This window comes from Muntiacus reevesi, chromosome 4 (genome assembly GCF_963930625.1).
Source record: "Muntiacus reevesi chromosome 4, mMunRee1.1, whole genome shotgun sequence".
NCBI lineage: Eukaryota > Metazoa > Chordata > Mammalia > Artiodactyla > Cervidae > Muntiacus > Muntiacus reevesi.
In genome coordinates, this window is record NC_089252.1 from 144,212,074 (window position 1) to 144,219,997 (window position 7,924).

A 7,924-nucleotide genomic window follows, 5' to 3' on the forward strand; every position below is an offset into this window, starting at 1 on the left:
AATTAGACTTGATGGGGATGGGGAGCAGTGAGTTATATTCTTCACACCCTATTCCTGAGAGTTTGCAGCATCTCCTCAAGTCAAAACTTTACCGGAAGATGCATATACCTTCCCTTTTACATCCCAAGCTGTATAGAGACAGACCGCCAACTCTCCCCGTGCTCCCTCCCACAGCTTGGCTCTGCTCCCGTCCCTGAAGGTCTCAGCAAAGTGTCCATTTCTGTAAGCCTCCTGAATCCTAGGACTGGACCCACATCACATTCTATGAACTACTCATCTGCCTTGCTCTGTCCCTTTGTCATGGAATTCCCCAGAGCTCCCAGGATTTACTTCTCTAGGAAAAAGTCTTACTCCCTAGGCTCTACTGATTAGACCACCCAGTGTCACAGCTGCTGACTTGGTCATGACACACCAAGACACTCCACCTCCTAGGGGATTCAGCACAGTTTGCCTTGGTGAGCAGTGGAGTCATTCATTCCAAGAAGGCAATAGCTCATCTTCAACCATTCTACAAGTGTGTATTGAGCACCTATGGTATACATGGCCTATCTTATAAACATGGATAAGTCATAGTCCTTGTCCTCGTGGAATTTACAGTCTAATAACGGTGAGCATGAGGAAAAAGGAACAACATGTTGTATGTGCTGTACCACACACACGTGAAGGTTCAGCAGGGGCACTCCAGAGGGCTTGAATGATGCAGCTCTGCAGGGTTAAGGAGATGGGAAAGATCACAAAGAGACCATGCTCCAGTTGACTCCTGAAAGATCTAAGGGTGTTCCTTGGATAGTCAGGCCTATGTGGGGCAGAGGGAGGCAGAAATTATCCCTGGCAGAGGAAGCAGTATGAGTAAGACACCAAGGTGAAATTGCTCGATGTTTAGGCATGACAGCACACCAGAGGGTGCAGGGTGAAGGGGGGCTGGTGGTGGAGCTGAAAGGTAATGTGGGAGAGAGAGACAGATGTGGAAATCCTGTTGGAAGTGTCCCTTTCTCTGGTACTCCTGGAAGGGTTCAAAGCAAGGGGTAGGGGTTAAATTGATCATATGTGTGTTATAGGAAGACCACTTTGTTGAAGTAAATGAACTTAAACTTTGTGCAGATGGTTGGAGGAAGGCAAGAGTGGTGGTAAGGAGACCAAAGAGGTGGCAATTCCAATAGCTCAGACAGAAAGACCAGGAGGACCTGACCCTAGGCAGCGGCAATGGAGATGGGGGAAAAATAAATTCAAGACGTTTTAAAGAGGTAGAAGCTACAAGATTGGTTGGATGTGAGAAGTGGGGAAGAAATGGAGATGCCCATCATGTTTCCAGCATAATCTGACTTGGGTGACTGGCTACATGGTGACTTCATTCAGCAGATTAGCAAGAGCAAACTTGGAAGAAAGATAATGAGTTCATCATTGGACACACTGAGTTTGTTCTCTGTTTATTTATTTGGCTGCATCAGGTCTTGGTTCGGGTCTTAATTGCAGCACTCGTGATCTTTTGCATGGACTCTCTAGCTGCGGTTTGCAGGCTTAGTTGCTCCAAGGCATGTGGGATCTTAGTTCCCTAACCAGGAATCAAGCCAGTGTTCCTTGCATTGCAAGGTGGATTCTTAACCCACTGGATCGCTAGGGAAGCCCCTGGACATAGTGAGTTTGAAGGGCCTCCTGTAGGTAGGAACAATGACGATATGGATTAGAAATCAGCAGCATATCATAGTTGTTCAAACAGCTCAGGGGTGTGCAGTAATTCTGAAAGTACAGCAACACAGACAGAAAGAGGAGAACAAAAAGTAACAGTCAGAGAAATGGGAAAAGATGTGGGAAAAAAAGCAGGATCACAGAAACCAAGGCAGGAGAGGGTTTCAAGAGATCAGTAGTTTCCAGTGTTGAGAAGGAATCAAGTAACGTGAGGACCAAAGAATGTCTAGGATTTGATAACTTGAAGTCCTGCTGTGCCGTTTACTTGAACAGGTTCAGTGGAAGGTGGAGTGGAGGCCTAACTTCAGGAGGCTACAGGTGACTGGGAAGGGAAAACTTAGAAAGACTGAGTGTCATCTGTTTTTTTAAAAGAACTTGGCAGTTATGGGAGAAAGAGATTTGGATTTCCTTCAGAATGATAGACCAGGTTCCCTAAGCAAAACTTCTACTAAAGAAACAACTCAAAATGCTCAATAAACTAGCAAGAAAATGAAAAATAAAGTGGAAAACTAAGGAACAAAGTGAGGAAAGCAGAGAACCAAAACTGGCTTTCACCTTGAGAGCATTTGTTTACTAGGTGAATTTGAATTTTGGTGTTCTGAAGGTGAGCAGGATTCAGGAGACAGAAAACAAAGCCCAAGCCTACCCAAGGTGGAAGAGTCTAACAAATCACCCTCTGCTTAAATCTGAGACTCACAGGGATAGTAAAACACTTGGTCAAGGAATAAGCTAGATATTATTCACTCCTCTAGAAGGCTGCCAGGAAAATTGCCTGACTTGAACCTTGGCTCTGAAGGAGAGAGGGGGGAAATTTTTCCTGAGAATTCAGAACCACAGGTTGGCCTGTATGATTTAATTTCATTCCAAATTAACCGTACCTGGGTGGTCAAAAAAATTATACACTATTTAGATTCCAGTGGGGCTGGGCTGGTAGGACCCCTTGGTAGTACCTGGAAGAAAATAGAGCAAATAATCTCTAGAGGAATCCATATTTAACTCAGGTTACAAGGAATTCTCACAGACAAAATTCCAAGAAACATAATCTATGTCGTGAAAGTGAAGTCGCTCAGTTGTGTCTGACTCTTTGCGACCCCGTGGACTGTAGCCCACCAGGCTTCTCCATCCATGGGATTCTCCAGGCCAGAATACTGGAGTGGGTTGCCAGTTTCTTCTCCAGGGGATCTTCCCGACCCAGGGATCCAACCCAGGTCTCCCTCATTGCAGGAAGATGCTTTAACCTCTGAGCCACCAGGGGACATCTATGTAGTAAAAAAATCCAAAAATAACTAAATAGGGTCGAGGGAAAAATAATAACCTAGAATTATGTACTCACTCATAGAAAATATCTTCCAAAAATGAGGGTTAAATTTTAAAAATGTATGAGTTATATATGAATTCATGCCTACTTTGATAATTGTCAGATATTCACTATAGAAAAGAAACAGCCTATATAACTTCCAGGTTAAGAGAAGGAAGAAAACAGAATAAAAAAGTATAAGCAATCCAAAAGGAGACAAGGGGGGGGGGGGTTAGTATTAAGGCGGGATAAATAGAAAACACAAAATAAGATGGTAAAAGTAAATTCAAATACATCTGTGATTATAATAAATATGAATGGGCTAAATAACCCAAACTAAAAATACAGATTTCTGGACTAGAGAAGAGAAAGAGAGAAAAAGGAATTTCCAGAGGATATACGAGGTCAAGGAGTGTTTGCTGTGCATTTTGTTGCTTTAAGGAGGGAGAGATTGCAACTTAGAGTACAATAAAGGAACCAGGAAAAAAAAAAAAAAAGGAACCAGGAAGAGTTCAAAGATATAGGAAGAAGAAAAAGTAATGTAGCTGAAAGTTGGAGGAAGGGAGTGAAACAAAGTTTACAGGCATAAGAAGGTCGCCTAGATGTCCTCAGTCAATGTGATCAGGAGGCAGGACAGCATACGATGGAGGACATGCTTGAAAAGAGTAGTGAGAATTTGCAAAATCCACTGCGGGGCATAGGATGGTGTCCAGACACATAAGACAGCAGAAGATAATTGCCAGAGGAGCAGTGGGGCCCAGCAAGTGTTGCCAAACATTATGCTGAGGCCATAACGAGCCTCTGTGATGCTACCCTTTCCTCTAGAAATGCTCAGCATCCCAGGATGAAAGCCAAAGTGGGGATGTTGGGAGGCTGAAGGGGTGGAGGAAGCGATACAGGGTCTAGTGGGAGAACGGGTTGGTCAGGGAGTTCAGGAAAGCAGAGGAAGGACAGCTAAGGCAATGGAAGGAACTTGATGTGATGTGGCTGACATCTGAGGATGAGAGGCCGGCTAGAGGCACTGCTGACTAGGGGCCTGAGGATTCCGAAGGCCCCAATCAGCGTTTAGGATCTGATAGAGCTGGTGGCTGCAGTCTGTGCTCAGGGGCCCCCATGGGATGGTGCTGAACTCTGCTGTTCTTGAAGAAAACCCTCCCAGGATTTCCCCCCTCACTTTCTGCTCCAGAGGCATTGCATGATTGTAGATTACTATAAGCCTCACATTGACCTCGTTCCACCCCAGTGCCTCCTGGGTAAACAGGCCCAGTGCCCTCGGCCGTGATGATTCATACTTCAGTTCTATCGGGCATGCCCAGTGGGCAAGCAGGATGACTCTCCCGGTCGTTCTTCTTTTGCTGCGGACCTCTGAGCTTTCATCTATCTGTGACCCCTTCTTCTCCATGCCCTGATTAAGGCTCATGCAGAGCTTCATATCACACACTCTGCTATTGCTGTCACCTCCCCACCTCCTGGTCACCCCTCCTGCAGTCCCCAGGCATCCCGTGCAAGCCCATGTTCCCTCTCACTTTGTCATCTACCTTACCGAAAACACACAGGCTCCATATTGCCCATAACACCAAGACAAAATCATGGCATGCTAAATCTGGAGGGGATTTTTAGAAATTATTTAGTCTGACCCCATTGCTGTACAGATGGAAAGACTGAAGTCCATTTATCTCAATGACTTGTCCAGGACAAAACCAGAACTGGCAGTCAAGACCTCTATATGCCAAGCACTTAATATTCATCCAGACTTACTTCCCCTATACAGAAAAAGAGTGTATGGAGACTGACCATGTACTCTCCTAAGACCTCTTTGTGGATTATTTATCTTCACAAACTCAGTGGACATGGTACTACTGTTCACCCTATTGCAGAGATGGGGAACTTAGGTACAGAGAGATCAGATAATTTGCCCAAGATCACCCAGCTCTGACAGCTCCCTTCTCATCCTGGCTCCCGACCCTCCTCAATCCCTCCCCCTCTTACACACTTATACACTTTCAAGCACACCTGCCAAGTCCTAGCTCATTGTCCTCCCGCTGCTTACACAGCCCCTGCTCTCTTTTTCTCCATCTGGATCACAAGGGTGTATCACTCTTACCTGCCTACACCCCCTTCTCCTAGATGAGTACACGGTCTACTCTCTGGCCACAGATGATGGCATCAGTGTTGGACATCTGAACCAAGAGAAAGTGGTAAATAGACTGGCTGAGCTATTTAGTTTTTCTTTCCTGATCATTTGAACCAAGGAGGCATAGAAACTGAGTTACTTGGATGGTGGCAGAAGCTACCGAGTAGTATCTGGAAGCCATGTGGTATCAGGATGTACTGGGAGAAGAGAGTGGAGTGGAGTCGAGGCAAGGAGAAGGAAAAGGTGGTCACCTAGGTGTGCTTGTGTGCACACATCCTCTAGCCGCAGTCACTCTTAACAGTCAAGTTGTCCTCCACACTTATTCAGTCCAGATCCCATGAGATCTGGCCGTATTTCCCACTCAGTTTCTCTGAGATTCCCACGTATCTTTCCAGGAAATCCTCTTTTCTCACCTCCACTGGTTTGAGTGTGTTGGTTCTCTTAGCCTAGGAGCCCTGGCTAAAACACCATCTCAAGGAATTCTATCCATCCTTCAGACCGAGCTCAAAGTCCTACTCTTCCAGGAAGTCTTTTCCCTTCCTGGGTGTGTTGTCCCTGCTTCCCCAGACAGATCATAAACCCCACCTCTTCCACTGCCCTCCCCATGTTCAGAATGTACTAACTTTGGTGTCCCCAGTTCTGATTTTGCCATATGAAGCTGGATTATCTTTATCCCTATCATTTTATATTCTGGCATATCCATGGGTCCAGCCATCATTTATTCATCCTGGAACATGTTTTGAATGTCTTGGTGCCAGGCACCAGGCTAGACTTTGGGAATGGTTCAGATGCAGTTCTTAGTTCTTTGCCCAACCGGAGTTCACAGGCCAGGAGGGAAGTCCATGTTCTCCTTGCCAAACTAGTCATACCAACACCGCCTCCGGTTTCACGATTCCAGACACACACACACACACACACACACACACACGCATGCATGCACGCACGCACACACTCCCCAAACAAGACTATGAGCGCTGTCAGGTTGTCACACACTAACCCAGACCTGGGCTCTGTCTTGTCTTCTCCTCCTGGTTCATCCACCCCCTTCCTCAGGCCAAGTGCCCACCCTTCCGGGGCCTGAGCTCACACTTGCCACGCTCTCTGCTCAGGAAGATGTCCTGGAGTTCCCGCTCCTCTCTCCCCCTTTTTTTGATCACTCTATGGTACGGGAATTGACACTATAGTCTGAGTGTGTGTGTGCCTTCCTGCTATTTTAAGACCCCAGCACTTTTCAAAAACCTGGTGGAGATTATAGCCAAAGCTAGAGGCGGGGGAGGGGAGGATAAGCAACCTGAGCCCCAGGCGGCTGGGTGTCTGTGAGCCTGGTTAGCCTGGAGCCAGCTGCAGAGGCTCCACTGTGGACGGCTGGCTGCCTGGCCCGATCCGGCCCAGCCTGACCCATCCTCTACCTTCTATTTGTCACGTCGAGTCCTCATTCATCCCCAGGAGTTGCTTTGGAGTTTGCACACCAGGCAGCATGTAAAATTGTTTTTGCTTCTGGAAACACACTCACACACACACACACACACACACACACAGGCACGCACGCGCAGAGAAGCCTTGAAATTCTTCTTGGAACAGTTCCAGGGATTTATTTATGAAATTCCCAGGGGGTGGGAGAGACAGAAGTCTGGACTTTGCAGGCTGAGTGCTGTGCCTGTCATCTCATCAACATAACCAGCGGCTCTGGTGTGCCCTTACTAAGTGCCCACTGCGAGCCTGGGCCAGGCTGGGCGGGGGCAGGGAGCATGCACAGGTGCCCTGTTCTCAAGGCAGCAGGGATGCCCTGCCCACCATTCCCCCAAGGGGGAGAAACAAGCATGACATTGACATATTTTGGCCGCGGTCCCTGCCTCTGCTCTCTCTTCCACCACCCCCCGTCCCCCCCTTTCTGGCTCTCTCTCTCCCTGAGCCTGCAGCCTCTCTCTCCCTTGCCCACTCCTGTGCTGCCCTGTGGTCGGACATCTGAGTCCTCTGAAGACAGGCTTCGTGGCTGGTTTCTCTGCAGGTGAGAAGCTGGGAGCTGCCTGTCGAGTGTTCCCATCCCCACATCATTCTTCTCTGATCCCTGGCAGCTTGGCAGGGAACAGTAACAGAGTCTAGGCACAGGCATGGCAGGGTCTGCCAGCTGCTGGAGAAAGCTGGGGTGTCCAGGCCTCCTAGGATGGCTTCCAAGTTGTTCCCCCTGGACATGCCTTGGGAGTTTCAGAGAGAAACTGGATGGAGGCAGATGGTCAGGCTGATAGAGGTGGGGAGAGAGCCTTAATTCTGCTTCTAGTAGAAAAGACTGCAGAAGCTTTCTGCTCCAGACAGGCTTCAGTACGTCTTCCAGCCCCAGTCAAACCTTCTGATGACTGAAGCCCCAATCGGTATTATAACTGCAACCTCATGAAAAACCCTGGGCCAGTACCACCAGTAAGCCACTCCCAAATTCTAGAGCCACAGACATTATATGAGATAATAAGTGTTTATTACTGTTGAAAGCTGCTACAGTGTGGGATAATTTGTTGCACAGCAATTGATAATATATGACTTACAAGTTTGCAAGATATATACCCCTCCTTTGAGCCTAGACCCCATCTCCTACAACTCTCTCTCTTGTTCATTCAACACTAGCCACAATTTACCTAGTTGGCTTTACCGAGTGATCTCTAAAATCACTTATAAGCCTGAGGGTTTAGAATACAGATCATAGAGAATAAACTAAGAAACGAAATCATCTATGTTTAAGAAATAGACTCACAGACAAAGAAAACAAACTTATGGTATAGTTTGTATAGTATATATAAAAACACTGTATAGTGCAG